The sequence below is a fragment of the Sylvia atricapilla genome, chromosome 22 (assembly GCF_009819655.1).
Source record: "Sylvia atricapilla isolate bSylAtr1 chromosome 22, bSylAtr1.pri, whole genome shotgun sequence".
Taxonomy (NCBI): domain Eukaryota; kingdom Metazoa; phylum Chordata; class Aves; order Passeriformes; family Sylviidae; genus Sylvia; species Sylvia atricapilla.
Genome location: NC_089161.1, coordinates 1,959,898 through 1,977,899, shown reverse-complemented (window position 1 = coordinate 1,977,899; position 18,002 = coordinate 1,959,898). Strand labels below are relative to the sequence as shown.

The 18,002-nt window shown below is 41.7% G+C and overlaps 1 protein-coding gene across 3 annotated transcripts in view; it reads left to right on the top strand.

Moving 5' to 3' along the window:
- The first annotated feature begins 6,126 nt into the window (after positions 1 to 6,126).
- The window catches only part of GNB1 (G protein subunit beta 1), a 33,618-nt gene continuing 21,742 nt past the window's right edge, over positions 6,127 to 18,002 (top strand). For 2 of the 3 annotated variants that reach the window (XM_066334158.1, XM_066334157.1), the window contains exon 1: positions 6,128 to 6,438. The gene's annotated coding sequence lies outside the window, so the exon portion shown is untranslated. Of the gene's footprint in view, positions 6,439 to 18,002 lie in introns of all 3 variants that reach the window. The other variant, XM_066334159.1, reaches the window with a different exon arrangement.

Here is an 18,002-nt window from a genome sequence, read left to right as displayed (position 1 = left end):
TGTTTGTTGTTCAATGAACCCCTTGAGGAAAGTCCCTTGAAATGGGGAAATACGAGGCTTTAAATGGGGAAATATGAAGCTTTAAATCAGGAAATAATGAGGCTTTAAGCTTTTGCTCAAACTGCTTGATCAGAGTTCATGCCACCCAAATATTACCTACTTAAAGGAAGACCTGCATGTGAGCAATTGGTTGGGTGTGTTCATAGATGTGTATAAACACAGTGCAGAATCTGATTTATAAGATAATTATAACAAATCCCTTTGTTCTATTATATTATTTTTCCAAGAGCAACAAAGGACTTCTAAAAGCCAAGCTACAGCTTGTAAGTTTAAAGATACAGCAAAAATGTGAACTCCCAACAAATACCTGAGTACAAAGGAAAAGCAGAGTAATCCCCACACATTGAAAAGAGCTCTGATACAATTCTGATTGTAGGAAAAAAAGCCCTCCAAGTTATTCTTCTGGCTTTCTCAAGATGGATTTGTATAAATAGAATGAGAAAAAAAGGAGAATTGGTGTTTGTTAAGTGCACAAGCATGCTCAGCCCAAGCTTGAGACACCTGTTTATGTTTCAAGGTTGGAAGATGAAAAACCAGGAAAGTTCAGAACAGAACTCTCCCAGCAGAGAAGTTTCGTGTTTTGTGGAACAAGTATCCACACAGATTACAAAATTCTGTATCTGTGTCACACTGTAGATTGTTTCACAGTATAAAATCAGGTGTTGACTGTGAGGAATGGTAGATCCAGGTTCAAGCAACCCAAACATTTCATCTCCCTTCTTTCCATAAAATGCTGGGTGTTGGTGGCTAAATAATTTCACATCATTCTGCATCAGCTTCCTATGTCTAAGGCAACAGTATTGATATTTCTTTGGCTTTGGAAAATGCTCCAAGTTCTGCCAAACACAGGAACCAGAAATAAATTTGTATTATTGTTGAAGTCAGAGATACCGGTGACATTGATTTTTTTAAATGGGTCACAAGGGAACAGGAGCAAGGTTTTCCCTGGAAATGAAAGCACCTCCAGCCATAATTTGTGAGAAAACAAGACTAGAATTTGTGAGGAAACAGGACTAGAGATAATGCCTTTTTAAGGACACGGAGCTCAGTATGTCCTGTTCCAATTCTGCCTCTGTTGAGGATGAAATATTCCAAGACAATCATATAACAGACATGATTATAACATTCCCAGGAACACATCCAGGAAAGCTCTGGGCCTTCACAACTCTGCTGCTTCGCTTACACAGCAATGGATTTCTCCAAAGGATTTCAAAGTGACTTCCAAAGTCTCTCAACAATTTGGAATTAACTGTCCTTGAACCCATTTCCCACACAGCCCATCCTGATCCTCAGCACAAGGAAGGGATTCAGGAACACCTTCCAGGGCTGTATCAGTTATAAACTCAGGTGTATGGACTTCCCTAACTGACACAAAGACTCTCAGAACCAGTTCCCCTCACCTTAAAACCTTGTCAATTATCTTCTCTGCAGACTAACACAGTTTTGCTAATTTTATGCCATGTTCTCAGAAGTGTTTAAAATAACTCTTTTGTTCCATAATAATAGGGAAATTGAAAGAAACTGTGAGAATGCAGAATGTAACTAAGGAGACTGAGCTACTCCTACTTTTTGCTCTGCCTGGCCCCACTGAGGATTTCTATTCAGTTTGCTTTTACTTATTTATTTTCTCTAATGAATGATCTTGATATTCTGCTACCTGGGTCTTTCCTCAGAAGGAAGCAGTGATGATTGTCATCCAATTGTTAAAGAAGTGGCAAATAACAGCAGGTTGGAACAGCTCTGAACGAGGTTTTATAAAATAAAACAATAGTTTTAAAAAAAGAGCTCTGAATAGACTCAGGATTGAAGCACAGCTGAAGTTTAGACATTGTATAAGCTTCCTTTAATTTTGGTGCAATGTCAGGAGAAATGAGAGTTCTGCTTTGCTTTAGGGACCAAATGGAGAACTTCAAACTAATTCAAAACCACGTGAGTGTCTCCGTGGCTCTCTGCAGGGCTCACAGAGTGCACTCTGCAGCCACCAAAGGACACAAAGGCAGATACAAAATGCTATGGACTGGGAAATGGTGTGATTCTGGGATGTGAGGTGGAGTTTTGAGTCAGTCTATTGAATACACTTCTCTGAGGTTACAAGGGAAGGAGGTAAAACATAACTATTTATTACTTCAGCAGTATCCTTTTATCATCTGAGGAGCTTGGCAATTTTGAGAAGTGCTGATTTTTCAGCCTTTTGTAGAAAGCATAATTTACACCTGTTTGGTGACAGTTATCCTCTGAGAGACCAGGAGCATCTTGACTGACCATGAGAACCATACAATGTTTTCACTCAGGTAACAACATGTAAATTTCGATTATAACAATGGTATTTGTATGCAAAAATTAATTCCTTTAAGAAGTGAAACTGCCCAAAGCTTCACCTAACTCAGGATGTTCCCAGCAAAGGGGTTAATGTCAGCTGATTGAGAAAAAGGTGCAAGAAGTTTTGAAATGGAGAACTATGGAGCAACCTCTCTGCAGGGAGGTTTTCTGCAGCTCTAACCCAGGACCAAAACTGTAACTTCAAAGTGGACTAACAAAAAAATATTACATTTGGTTTTATTAATTCTCTATATCGGATCTTCAAGTAGCCACAGGTATTTTCAGCTAAACTTTTGGTTATGAATAATATTTCTTGCAGTGTATAGAAACAGATGAACTTATATCTGGTAAGTTCACTTAATTCTGGTGATTTGCACCTTCATCCACTGAACAGTACAAACAAACTACGGCAGTTCGTGGATCTGTGTGAAAAATTAAGATTAAAAATTAAAAAGAAATTTTAGAAAAATTAAGCTAATGCCTGTGCAGCAGCTTCCAGCACAGGATTATATGAGGACAGCAGAATAAACCACTTTGTTGCACACAGCAATGTGGGATTCTTCTGCCAGGCTTTAAAATGCAGCAAAATTGATTTGTCCAGTGAGATTTACAAAGCCAACCCCACCTGGAACAAGCTCCCCTCTGTAAAGAACCACTTCCAACCCTCAGGATCCCATCCCATAACAGCACTGTGACTGTCCATCAATCAAACTGGAGAAGAAGATATAATTAAGTCACTGGATCAGAAACAGGAACTATTGCAACAGTTGTATTTTTACAAAAGAATAGGTGTGGTGAAAGCATTGGCTGGGTGTAAATGTGCTATAAACATTTCTGACTGATCCAGGTTCCTTACCCAAATTCCAAGGATTTGAAGACATGGCAGAGCACAGACCTGGGGACAGAAATTCTCTTTAGCTCTCATCAAACAGAGAATGCAAGAAAAAAAAATAGGAATTCCTAGGAGAGGATAATATCTGAATGTGTATTTTATTAAAAAAAAAACCTTAAATCATATTTAGTTATTAGAATTGCAGCACTGGTGAAAGCATGTATGAGAAATCTAAGGAGGAAAAGCAGTATCTGTATGATAAGAATGTGCAATGGGAAAAAAGCACACATTAGTTTATAATTATATCATTTGTAATTATGTAATTTATGATATAATTAATTCACACTGCAACTGTTCTGGTCCAATAACAAAATCTCAATGCAGTTATTTTCTCAAAGAAGCAAAATGTGATGTAGTATTTGCTATCAATCTCAGAACTTTATTTTTGTTCATTAACAATCATTTTGTTCATTTTGTTCATTTTTCTGTAGCATCCTGTGCTAGCTGAAAATTTTCCACAAAATCTCATAAGACTGAGAAATTTTCCTTTGTAAAACAAGGACTTTTCTTCTTTTTTTCATTCTTTATGTATACTACCTTTTTTTTTGCCTCATGTATTAAGTGGTCATTCCACATAAATGGTGTATTCCCAAAAGGACATTTTAATCTCTGCTAAGTCTAAAAGCAATCTCTAACAAAAAAAAAAATTAAAAATTTTAAAAAAACCCCAAACATGCAACTTGCCTACTATAAATCTCACTTAAATTTAATGACTCAAATATTGTGTGTAACTGCTTTTGAAATCTGTAGGTAACTTTGCAAATATCTAATAAACTTGTGGCGTTTCTTCAGCACTTAGATTTAATCAGTTTTTTCCAGATGGGGATGCTGGATGAATCTCTAGCCTCAAGAACATTGACATCCCCATCTGCACACAATGTAGTTCCACAGATTTTAATAGGATCATTCCTGTCCACATTTCAGGGGTGGGACAGAAATTTCCCCATGGTTACTGGAAAGGGTATTAGCAATTTGGGACAGTAATTCGAGAATAATTTATTCTAATTTCAGTCAATTTTTTTTATTTTGTTATTTGTAAATCTCCAGGTGATGAATTAAAGCTTTAGTACATCATAAAAGTTATTTAAAAACAAACATTTGATTATTATAAATCAAAGGCTTAACCACACCAGGATCTAATAGTTTTTCATAACAGACAACCTGAATAATAGCCAATCCACTTTCCTGCAGTTTAATTGGCAAACCTGCTCTTTCTTTTACTAATTAAAGGTAACCACATCTCCCTTCAGAAAGCATGACAGAAGGAACACTTTGGTTTAAATTCTAGGGAAGCAAGAATCTACTGGGGCAAGAGTCTGCAGAAAAAATATTTGCCTCTTTTTTTTGTTGTTGTTTTTTCGTTGTGTTTTGTGGGGTCTTTTGTTTATTTTATTAGCGTATTCATACTAGACAGGTTTTAATTGAAAATGGGCTATAATGCTGTGGCTTGTTTGACTTTAACCTACTTTGGTTGCCAAGTAATCTCACCTTTTAGCAAGGTATAAACAAATCCTGGGAAAAACCCCCAGATTTATACCTGTGATAGGAGGGAAAGTGACGCAACACTGTATCTCTACTTACTTTTCAGTATTAATTAGGGTTTCAGTAAATGAGTTCTGGTGGGAAAGGATTCCGTTTTGGTAACATCTCTCCTGCCTGCTTTACACAAAGTCCCATCTGCAAGACAGAAATTGCAATTTTTATACTTCCTATTTTTTTTTCTACTTTCTCTTTCAAGCAAACCCTTCTGGAGCAGTGATGGATGCCGTGAGGAAAAAAAAAATGAAAAGAATGCTCTGGAAATTTTGGTTGTGTGAGTACCTTCATAAGCAAAACTGGAAAAAAATCAAGTTTTAAGCTACACAACTGCAACTTGTCAAGGCCCTGAGGGGAATGATGACAGAATGACAGATTTGTTAGGGCTGGAAGGGCCCTCTGGAGATGACCCTGGCCAAGGCAGAGTCACCTGGAGCAGATAAAATAGGAATAGCCCCGAGGTGGGTTTGGGATGGCTCCACAAAGAGAGATTCCATGCACAAGATGCTCCCTGCCACCTCTTCCTCATGCTGAGGCGTAACTTCTGGTTTAGTTTCCAGCCATTGCTCCTCGTCCTGTGGCTGGGCACTGCTGAGGAGTCTGACACAACCCCCCGACACCCCTCGGAGAGATTTTTATTCATCAATGAGATCCCTTCTCAATCTTCCCTTGCCAGACTAACCAGGCCCAGCTGCCCCGCTCTCTCCTCACACGACGATACGAAGGTATTTATCGCCTGCCAGCCTCTTGTGAGCATTTTAAGGCCTGTGGCCTCTCTCCCGCCCTTTCCCGTTAGGCAGCCGGGCAGCCGGGAGCGCTCCCGTTTAACGCGGCGACGAGGCTCTGCCTCTCCCACCCTCAGCTTAAACACCATTTGCGGGTTCGGCTGGGCGCCTTTTTGTCGCCACCCGGCTCCTTCAGCCCTGTTCTCGGCCTGCAGAGCCGAAATCCCCCGGCTGGCCGCCCGCCCTCGCCCTTTGTTCGCTGAGGGGAAGGAGCGCGCGGGCGGGAGGCGGGAAGCGCGCGCCCGCCGCCAGCGTAAGGGGCCGAAGGGCGTTGCCCGCGCGGGGAGCGCGCACCGCGAGGCTCCCGGGAGCGCGCACCGCCCGCCCTCCCTCCCGGCCGCGCTGGGCGGGTGCCCGGTGGAGGCGGCGGAGCCTCCGGTGAGGCTCGCGGCGGCCGGGGCTGCGCGGGGCCAGGGCGGGGCGGCGGAGGCTCCGGTGAGGGGCGGCGGGGAGCGGCGGGGCCGCGGGCCGGGCCGGGGCGGGGTGGGAGCCGCGCCGGGGTTTCCCGGGCGGGCAGCACGGGCGGGGCGGAGGGAGGAGGGGAAGGAGGGAGGTTGGCCGCGCCCAGGCTGCCGCTGCCCGATGGCTGCGGGGAGCCGAGCGGGCTGAGGAGGAGTCGAGACCCAGCGACACCCCTTCCCCCGCGGATCCCCTCCTTCCCGCTCGGGCTCAGCCGCCTTTCCCCGGGACCCGCCGGGCAACAGCGCGGGCGGCTCCCCCGCTCCTCCTCCGCCGCCTCCTCCTCCTCCTCCGCCCCCCTTCCCTCCCCAGGCCGGCGGGACGCGGGCAAGGACCGCGGGCGGCGGACGGACCGGCCCGGTTCATGAGCAGCGGCCGGGAGGGCAGGTAACCGTGTGAGGGGTGCGGGCAGGGCGGGGGTCCCCTCAGAACGCGTTTCCCGCCCGCCGAGCCGCGGCCGGCCCCACCCCGGGGCCATCTTCCCTTCGGCTCCCCCTCAGCCCCGCTCCTTCCCCTCCCCCGCGCTTCCTCCTGCTGCCGCACTTCTCCTTTCCCTCTCCTTTCCTCCGCTGGCCTCCCCTTCCGCCGCCGCACCGGGGGCCCCCCGGGCCGCCTCCTCCTCATCGCCCCCGTTCTCGGCGACCCTCGGTATGGCGGCTTGGAAATCGCCCCCCTCCCCCGCGCCTCCCACCTCCTCGGGGCTCCAGCTTCCCCTAAAAAAGAAGTGTGTTTGTAGCTGGAGGAGGAGGGGAAAAAGGTGGGGGTGGGACTGATTCCCTCTCGAAGGCTTCCAGGCGAAAAGGGAGGAGACCTCGGATCTTGCGGGGTTCCATTTTTAATTATAATTACGCTGTAGTGGTCTCTGCTAGACGGTTTTGGGGGGGGGTTCTTCTCTTAAGCCACAAAAAGGCGAGGTTCCCGAGCGATCCAGCCGGCGGAGGGAATACATGGAGAGAGACTGAAGGGAGGAGAGAAAGGAGGAAAAAAAAAAAAAAAAAGGCAATGGTGTGGCTGCTGTAATGGTGGAAAACTGATTAAGAGGAGCCGGGGGTGAGACAAACAGGGTAAGGCTGCCTCCAGCACCGCCAGCCAGCCGAGGGCTCGCAGATGGGGCTCATGCTGGGTGTGCTGGGCGAGGGAGGGGTAGGGAAGGTTTTGTTCTCGTTAGAACCGGAACCGAGCATGGATTCAAACCGCATTTTTGTTCCCCCATGTATTACGGTGCTGCATATTTTTGTGTGCCCGTAGCAGCGATAACGAAGATCATGGAGGGTGTTTGCTACAATAGAAAGATGGAGTTTTCTCCTTGGAAATGCTGTTTGAAATATTGCTTCAATTCCCAGCTTTTTATCGAAAGGATTTCAGCATTATTTTTATTTTTTTTTTTAATATCCACGCAAGGGATATTGAACGTGTAGGATTTTTTAATCCTACAGCTTTGTAGGGGGAATGAAGATGTGTAAAGCCTTGCATGTAAATATGAAAGAGATGAGGCGTTTTATTAACAAAAAAAAAAAAAAAATCTTGTCCAGAAGAAAATCGGAATGATGTAGAGGTTGTTGTAAGATGTCAATTTATCATTCCTGAAGATGAACTGAAATTTTAACGAATGCGATATTTCATTATTCTCGAACAAAGTCGTGGCTGGGACTCGTTTTAAAGCAGGCATCCTTTCTAGGATGTGCCGACTGCCACGTTATTATGCATTGTCTCCACGGGAGGAAATAGGAGGAAAGGACTGTAAATGTAAGGCTTAAGTGATTATTGAAACAGCTTTTGAGAATAGTTGGCTGAACTTGGGAGAGGTGATTTAAGACTGAAAAACGAAACGTTTTGCCGCTGTAGGATGTCTGCACTTAATCGTGAGAGATTTATGCCATATTTTAAGCCGATGTGGACACGAGGATGTGAATCAAGACGAAATGCTGTCGATGTGTATGTGAAATACGTGTGAGGAGACGAGCATGATACGTTAATACCTAAATCCGTCCCTTAATGTGATAGATCAGAGTTTTATTTCTCTCCTTTGTGTGCTTGAGGAGAGGAGAAGGAGAAGGGGTGATAATAGTGTAGTTGTTTTGGTGGCTGCAGATTAGCCGGGGTGTCTGTTTGATTTTCTTTTTTGCTGTGAATGAATGGATCTCTCTGTGCCTGGGCCCAGTAGCTGCAACAAGATGGCGTTTGCAGCAAGGCAGCTCTCATTTTTCAACTCCTCCTCACCCCAGCTTTGCCAAACTAGATCTTATTTCGTAATTGTGTTTTAGATTTACTTTCTCGTTCTCTTTGCTTTCTTCTCTTCTGGGGTGGGGGGTAGGAGGAGCGTTTGGAAAATTGCTGCGAGAAATCTGTGGGTTTGTTGTTTTTTGGGTTTTTTTTTTTCTTCCTTAATTTCTGTGAGCTCCTCCAGATAGGAACTAGGTGGGAGGAGTAAATAGTTTTATTGAAATGTTCACATAAGCTCTTAAGTGAATAGAGGGGTGACACAATTTTCGTTTTTACCTTGCAGGGCCTGCTTAACACCACCCAAAGGTTCCTGGCTTTTATTGAGCCTGTTGCTAAAAACCAGTTTTTATACGTAGGGCTCAGGTATACAAAGGCTGCTGGGCCAGATAATCGTCAGATCAGAGCCTGTGCAGACAGGTGTCTTTCTGTGACACAAAAGAGTCTCCTGTCTGCTTCAGAACACTCACAATTTGTGTGGAGGGTTTAAGGCTGCTGCTGACCCAGAATTACTGCCATCCTCTGGATAACTGTTCTTTTAATGGGCGAGAATAAGGAAGGCTTGGGGGATGTTAAAACAGCTCTGTGTCTGAGTAGGCTGCTTCAAAACAGCATTACAAATTTTCTAAAGCCTTTTACGTGTGTTTTTTAGTATCTTTTGAGGAAAATGGACTTTCGATTTCTAACTCTTGTGATATTTCACCATAGTGCCAAGCTCCTTAACTTTAGTAGCCTAAATAAAATAGCTTGGTTAATATTTGATATACTGGGCTCAGGCTTCAAACAATACACTTCCCAGGAAGAAAAATAAGAAATGCTTGTTATGTCTCCTGTATTCAAGTGACCTCCAAACCTTTGATAGTATCAAACGTTTTAGTATTGTTTATCTATTACTTAATGTATAATCAGTTGTTTGTTAGTTTATTGTAGGAACCCAGCTGTAGCTGGTGCAGAAGGAAGCTGGGAAGCAGCAGAGCTGATTTTCAATTGAGGCTTTTGCTGCTGGTGGTTTTTTATTAATAAGAAAAAAAGCTGAAATTAGCTGAGTGCATTTTACTCCTCTGGTGTTTCAAGAACATTTTTTTTTAATTAAGAATACTGTCCAATAAACTGTTGGTTCCATCTGATGTTAATGTCCTGTTAAACCTGAAATTACTTGTGCAATTTTTTTTTTTTTTTTGTTACTACTACTTTGGCCTTTTAGTAAAGGATCAGAAAGGAGCAGAGTGAAGTGAGATTCTCTTCTGGGTAAGATAAATTACATTTATCCTTGTTGAGTCCTTGCAGCTGCTAAGTCAGTACGTAGCAGGCATCCTAGCATGAAATCTTTGACAACATGGTAAATTAAAATTCCACAGGAAATCTTAGCAGAATAGTTTTTTTAAATCACCTCCATGCCTCGTGGAAATGTGGAGATGCTGTATTTGGACTTAATGAGAATTCTTGTGTAAGTAATAATCAATGAAGCCCTGTATAATGAGGGAGTGGATAGAATTTTGTGTAACATTATTCTTAATATCATCCCAGAAAAAACACTCCACAGCTATTAAAAATTTTAAAACTTGAACCATTAAACTAGTTTACTTAGAATAAGAGAACCCTTCAACTAATGCAATTTCAAGGCCCTTTAATTAGAGTAGAAATACAGATTATGTTTGTAGGATGGCTTTTCCTGAAATGAAGCAAGATGTTGGCTGCACTGTGTAACTTCCTGGTGCTTTGGAGGCTTCGATTTGGTCATGTGGAAAACAACTAAAACTGCTTCTTCTTAAATAGTAACTTAGTTACGATTTCTCAATCCCTCTGAAACCAGATGCCAATTCATCTGAAACTTTAGTTGTTTTTGTAGATTCCTACCAGGCCTGGAGCTGTGGTTGGGGATGTTAAGCAAGTGTTGGGTTCAGCTGGTTTTGTAGTTACTGCAAGAAAAAAATTGGGAGTTGTTTGCTCCCTGTGAAACCAGAGGTAGATTTGTCTCCTCTACGCCGGGCTCAGCTCATGTCCTAGGCCCTGAATTGGATTAAATTCTTACTGTCCATGGATTTTGGCTCTCAGCATTAGTGGATTGGTAATTGATATTCTCAATTTTAATATCCAGTTTTTAGCCATATGGCACACGGTAATGTCTCAGCAATTGCGTTTAGCGCTGCTTTGTTACGAGCGAGTCGAAATGGAAAATTGGGCATTCCAGTTGTTGAATTACCTTTAGGTGACTTGTCATTGGAGTCTCTAATGCCTGTGGTCATGACAGAATTTCAGCTGGGGTCTTTTTTTACAGGATTTGGCTGGTTATGTGGCAAAAAAAAAAAAAAATAACCTTGAAAGCAGCTTGCTTGCATTAATGAAATGTTTCTTAAGCATGTGACTGAAGATAAAGTGGACATTTTTTTGAAGGAAGTCTTTTGGTTGATTCAAATGCAAACTGAAAATGAAAAGAATACATCCTCCATTCAAAATGTTTTTTTTCTCCCCACTGATAAAGTTGGAACTAGTATTAGCCAAGGTCATGATAAAAAACAAAAATACCCTCAAGCCCCTATGTTTCTATTTAACATAGTGTTTCAATTTATTATTTCTTCACAGGGTGTCCAGTGTGCTGGGGATTTTGTGAGTGTGGATTTGTTTTTCACCAAACAGGAATATATGCAGAATCCATAGATACTTGAGCCAACTGGTAGTTGAGCAGAACATTAAGAGGTTTTTAAAAGCTTTGAGCTGGCTATGAGCGGTACCTTGACTTGAGATGCCAAAATAATCAACATAAATTACTGTGGAAGACTTCCTAGTACAAAAATATGGATGCTCTAAGATAGGTTTTAGGCAGAATATTGCATTTTTATTAAAACAATAGAGGATTTCTGAGGAGAGAGGAAGGAGATGGTAAGCCTTGGAATAGAAATACACAGTTAAAAAATTTTTGTCAACATAAAAGTCAGACCTTCTTGGCCTCTTTTTTTAACAGCTGAACTTGTAAAATGAGTTCTTTGCAATTAATATCTCGTAAGAGTATTAATTTATATTAACTACAAATGAATTGAGATGTATGAATGTATTAACAGCATTTATTGGAGCAGCGTAGAATATGTTACAATTTGTTGGCCTCTTGAACTATAATGGAATATTTCTGAAGGCTTTGAGTGCACTGGTTACAGGGGGTGATGTTTCCCTTGCCCAGTATATTCTTAGAAAAGCAGGAATTTTCTGTCTTGAACCCAGCTAGGGAGTAAAGATAATATTCCTGGTGCCATCTGGAAGCAGCCAAGATGTGGTGTCGCTTTGCTATGTATATCTTACTCTCCCTTTTAGTAGGGGTGCTGGAATTAGATGCCTACATGGGATTTTTTGTTATGTGTTAGCCAAAAAAAATTACTTTTTTGGGGACGTTTTGGAAGTGTAATTTGTAAGGAGCCATGGAAAATAATAACTCCTAAATTCTCTCCAGGATTTTCAGCACTGGCTAAAGTGAGGATACATCCAGATGTTGCACATTGACCTGGTTATTGATATTTGGGGGTGGACACAGGAATAAGGGCTTGAGAAAGCAGTTAAAAAGCAAATGTTGAAGATATTGCTGGATTTAAGTCTTGTTAAAATCCAATAAAACAACTCCAGCAGGTTGAAAATGGGAATCCTTTGGAAGGTGTTGCAGACATTTTGAAGACCTGGCTTTGGATTAATAAGTATGTTCCCTCTGTCAGATATTGCATGGTAATTAAGAATTGCTGAAAACAAGGTACTTTTGTCATGAAGGGAATAACCTGCAGTTATTTCTGCATTTGAAGGGTTAAAATTTGATCTCCCTGTGCTGTGTCTATTTTGGAATCCTAATAATGGATAAGTGAAAATGAGGCTGAAGACCTGAGGAAGGTGATCTGAGGGAGCTTAAAGGAGACTATAAGGTGGCTCTGTAATTGAAGGTGGTAAAGACAGGCTAAATCCTGGAGTTATTTTCATAGATTGTATTTAGACCTTGATGAGGGAAAAATTAGTAGCATTTAATGCAGTGAAGAGAAAGAGGCTGATTAAAAAAATCTAGTTGCCATTTTAATGGGAAATGTAGTTCATTTCTGCAAGGAGTTTGCCTGAAACGCCTTCATTAAAAAGAAGTATATTAATTTGAGGAGGTAGAATATCAGCTTGTCAAATCACTGCAATTTCTAAAGGTTCTCTGTTTAGAAGAGAAGTACATTCTAGATCATACAAGAATTGAATTGTGTATAGTTAAATATTTTTTCTGTCTATTCCTACCTTGATCTGAAGGTTTGGCTGCATTTCATGCCAGTTATGTTTATCGTGTTTTTTTTCAGATGAGAATATTTTTGATGTCTTCTTGAAAACTGCAGTAATGCCTGCCAGCACTCCCCAAAAAAAGAAAATATTAATTATCTGTAATTAGATAGATTAGATAATTTTTTGTAGCTTTATGTAACATGGTCCTATATTCAAAGCTATGTATAGATTTTTGTCACTATTTTAAGCTTGTTCTTTTTTTCCCCCAGCAAAGGGGAGGAAAAAAAAAGAAGTAAAACCAAAATACTCTGAAAACTCAAAGCTCCATCCAAACTCCTGCTTGTTGTGTACGAAAGTAGGTTTAGGGAATATTTTATCAGTTCAGATATCAGTGTTGATTTGACTCATGCTCATTACAGACTCAAACTGTGTTGGGGATGAGGGAATAAATAAGAAATTTCAAGGCTTTGTGTATGACTTTGAGCCAGGCAGCTGTGGGTGTTGGCCTTCACTGACAGGAAAGGGATGCCTTGTCTTCTGTGCCTTCTTTTGTCTTCTGTTACAGTAACCTTAATTACAGCAGCTGATGGCAGTTATTTTCTGTCTTAAAGAAAAAGAGTTTCTGCTGAACTGTTCCAGGTGAGCTGTTCATTCTGTGCATCTCGGTTTTCTCACTGCATTTCTGGCTGGTTTTTTGCCTGCCTTGGGTTAGATGTAGGGGAACCATCTTAAAAGTCTTCTCAGGCACATGTGCTTTGTGTTTATCCTGCCATTTCAGGATTTACTAAAACCTGTCAATAAAGAGAGGTTATCTAAAATTACTTGCAAAACCACGAAGTTATTTGACAAGCTGAGTGGGTTTTGTTTTATTTTTGTGAAACGTTGAAATTTTCAACACGGATCTGACAGAGGAATCTTCAATCTGGGGAAGATTGAAGAACCAGTGCGCCTCAAAATTGGAATTTTAACTTCCATGGATCCAGAAATGAACATGCCCAGTATTAATGGGATGTTCCTTTCTGTCAGGACTTTCTCACTGGCACATCTGTGCTGACAGGGGATGTTTTCCCAGATTTCCTGAGGGTGGCTGGGCAGGATGTTGAGCTTACAGATGTTGTTGGGAGATCACATGTCCTGTCCAGATGTGCCTTGCAAGCTTGAGGGTGTTGCTGCCCTTCTGTAATCTGTGGGAAATGTGGCTTTCTTTTGGAACTGGAAGAATTAAATCTCTTAAATCACACAAAACACTTTGTATTCAGTCCAACTGTTTGGAGGTTTGTAGGTATTTGAGGGATTTACCAAAGCAAACGAGGGATAGGAGGTGGGTCAAAGCTCCAAGGCTAAAAGCATACAGTAGGTGGTAAAAATGTGCCTTTTTTGTTGATGCAGAGATCTTAAAAGCCAGTGCTTTGTTATCTTCAGTAGTAAAATTTGTAAGGCCAGGCAGAAATGTTCACTCTGTGGACAGCACTGATCAGAAGTCCCTGAACTTGCTTCTTAGTTGGAAATGTGTGCAATACTGATATTTTCTAGTAAAATCTTCATGGTAAAACCCAGTGCAGAAGGTCTGGTTTAGTCATATGTGTGAAGCTCTGTCGTGTTCAACTTTATGTAAATAATATTTGAGCTGATATATCTTGGTTAACACCGAGTGGTTCAAGGTATGTGTTGAACACAACCAATGCTGGAATCTCAAAATAAATAGGTAAAATTAGATTTCACTCTCTAAAATATTTTTTAAAAGAGTCATAACTGCATAATACAAAATTTACTACATTTTGTTTCTAGTAAATGACTAAACAGAGCAGGCCCATGCCTGCCTCAGGATGCTGAGAAGAAATCTGTTTATGGTCCTCTTGCATTTTGTCATTTTGATACCCAAAACTCTGGGGTGTTTTGTTGTTTTTCAGATCGCCTAACAAACGTGTCAGGAGGTTGGTGTGGTTAATTCTCTCTGTTTGTCTAGAAAAACGAAGTCGATGTGATAGTCTGCTGAAATCTTTGGTGCTTGAAATCAGCTGATGCTGTCCTAATTAAGGAGCTGTCTTTGTTGGAACATATGTTTGATATCCCTGTTGCACGTTGTCTGTGAAGTGGCAGGACTCTGAAGATAGGCTGCTGTCTGTGTAACAAAGGTGGTGGCTGTACAAAGATCAGGAATGGGCTGCTTGATGCTCATGGCAGTTTAATTGTGCTGCAGGTTACCAAGTCCTGCATTTCACTGCAGCTGTCAGATATTATCTGGCCAGGGCCTGAAAACTCACTGTGCGAGTTCCTGGCTGGAAATGCCACAGAAAACAGAACTGAACAGGAGCCATTTCATACATTTAAATCTTGACGAAGTAGTGGAGTCTTCAGTAGGTGCCTGAGGTGTTGGGGAGGTGGGTTTCTGTGTGTGGAAACTGAAATATCATAGACATTTTGGACACAGAGGTCAGATTGGGTGGTTTGACTTAAATTCTTCCTTTCTTGTGTCCGTGGGCAGTTGCTGAAGTCGCGGCGTTTCAGGAAGTGCTGAAGTTCAGCATTTCAGGAAGTGCTCTGCTTTATCCTGCCGAGGTTCTCCTGGGGCTGGGGGAGCTTGTGCAGAACTTTCCCGTGGGGCTGGAAGCTCTGCGCACAGCATTTAGGGGTGGGAGCACTCACAGCTCCAAACAAGCCCCTGGTGATGGGACACATCCAGAGGGGCTGTGCTCAGGCTCCAGGGCTCAACCAGCCTCCCTGGCTGCTGGTTTGGCATCACTATGCAGATACTTTTTTTCCATAAAATAGGTGACATTGTCTTCTGATGTTTTCAGTTTCGTCTTTCTCAGTTAATTCCCTGGTGTTACTATTTTTATTTTTCTATTTATCGTGTTTTCCTCTGTATTTTGATCACCTAAAGAGATAGATACCATCTCCAGGAGCACAACTGATTCTTAAACATTAATGCCAGAAGTTTTCAGAGAGTTAATGCGGATCCTTTGGGAAGAGGAATGTCCAAGGGTGAAAGCAAGTATTTCCTGCTGTACCTTTGTGCTTTCTGCTGTGATACTGGCCCTGGGCTGTGCTCTCCTATCAGCACTGAGCACTGTTGCCTTGTGTGTTCCCAAACACCACTTCTCAGTCTAATGGATTCAAGGTCTCCTGTATTACTCGACTTTTCAGGCTCAGCCTTGCTTTTCTTGTTCTTCTGTACCTCATTTTGTACAAACAGTACATACCAAAATACAGCAATTGGAGAAATCAATGAGCTACTCAGGACATAAATCATTGCTATCAAAACCAGTGGAGCTGTTTGCACGTTGATTAAAGATGAGGCATGTTGATTTGGGGGCCAGAGAACAAATTATTGCTCGGTCTATTTGGAGTGAAAATATTAGAGAAATACCATATTTTAATCTCTGCTGAGTGTCTTTTATCTGCTATATGCATATAATATATTTTGTTGATTTTTAAGGTCCACTGAAATGCTTATCTTCAGACTGGTGCTGGAAAGCAGCTGTTTTTCATGGTATAGCTAAACTTATTCTAACAGGGCTCTGTTAATCTCTTACTGAAGAGCACTGTGCTGTTTGAACACTAAATTCTTATTTCAGTGAATTAAATGTATTCTGTTTTTTAGCCGGGGCTTGGATAAAGATCTTTTGCATGGTTGTAAAGAATGAATATTTTGCTTTTTAGCTGATCTCTGAGGCTTTGTACAGTCTGTGTAGCAGAGGCACAAAGGAGCAGATGGTTTGTTCCAATGTCTTAACTCCCCTATTTTTGTTGGGGCAGATGTGCCAGCAGCTGTGGTGAGAAGGTAGTTATCAACTCAGGTCCAGCCTGCCTCCAAGATGAGGTTACTTTTGTTGCTTATGTTGGATTTTTCTTTTTTATTATTTTTGGTTTATAAAAGCTTAATGCAGTAAAAGCTTGCTTGCTTTCTCTTGAGTCGTTCTGAGGCAGAGCAGGAAGAAGAATCCCTGGTTTTTGAAGAGCTCTCTCAGGATTTGATCCTGACAGCCAAAGGCATTTGGGGTGGAACTCTTGATCCGTATGGAGAAGCACAATTGAGGTTTGATAGTCCATATTCTGTCTTGCTGCTCCTGGAAACACAATGTGTTTCTCATTAGTGTTCCTCATTAGTGTTCTGAGGGCCTTGGTGCAGTGAGACATGGCAGCATGTGAGCTGCTCAGCCTGTGCCTGCAGCTCACATCAGGGAAATGCTTTTCAAAAGCAAAGCTGACCATAAACACTTCAGATCTGTAAACGTCTCCCTGAGATCAAGAGTAGGAATACACCTATTTGATTGGCTCTTCATTCTTTGGGTTTTAATGGTTTTAAGGATGTAAAAAGTAGGTTGCTAAGTGTAGCTTTGTGGAAGTTGGTTGTATTTTTTTAAAAGGGTGTAGACAGGAAGCAAGTTGATTCTCCTTTGACTCAGTTGACTCTTTATTAGCTGGCATATGTAGAACGAAATGGATGATTCAGCTCCTGTTGATAAAATAGCAGAGCTGAAATTTATGGAAATACAAAATACAATAACAGGGATTTCTGCTGATTTTCTGTGCTTATGCAGGCACAGTGTCTTACTGATTTATTTTTTGTGTTAGTATTTTTCACATCTATTTCGCTCTTTTTGCTTCTGGCGTTTTGGGGGGTTTTTTTGTGTTGTAAGTAAGTGATCACATAACCCATTTCCTCCTCTAATGTAATAAATATTGTAGGGAAGATCTTAATGTACCTGCTGATGTCACTGTGATGGTAATATCTGAACCAGCACATGATTTTTAACAAGGTGAAGATCATTCCAAGACAGATGTGTTGGCAAGCAGAGCTGAGAGAAATCCCATCCAGGCTTTTGGAACCCACTTGTTCTCTTACACTTTAATCCCTGACAGGGCAGCTGATCCACTTGATGGATTTCATTGTAATCTTCAGGATTTTGGTAACAGGAGGTGCCTCTGCCAGGTTTTGCATCTCCTCATTCATTTATTTGCCTGGGAATTCAGTGCAGTGTGATCCAGTCCCACGCTGGGCTCTCCTCAGCACCTACTGGGAAATATTTGGGGAGATCTTGAGCAGAACATCATCCTGATAGAGAAATCCATCAATCTTTGTGAGGACTTCTGAGCGTTTTTAAATCCCAGAAAATGAACTGAAGGCTACTTGAAAATTGGCTTACCCAGAAGTGACTTTTTAAAAGACAATATTTGGATACTTAATGGGAATTCTCAAGAATTACGTTTCTTAATAGGATTGCAATTCACTATAAGCATGTTCTTAAAGTGTGGATTAAAAACTTATTTTGATACCTGAATAAACAGGGGTTTAATGTTGGCTTCCATTAAAAAGAAACAAGTATATGAATTTAGACATGCAAAGTGTTTTCATTTGCTGTGTAATGATCCTGTCACACTGGGACACTGTGAACTCCTACAGCTGTGTGCTTCCATTTCTGCCTTCCAGGAGAAAATGTTCTCTGTGTGGCTTGGATTGTGGACTACCCCAAACCTATAGATTCAGCTGATGGACT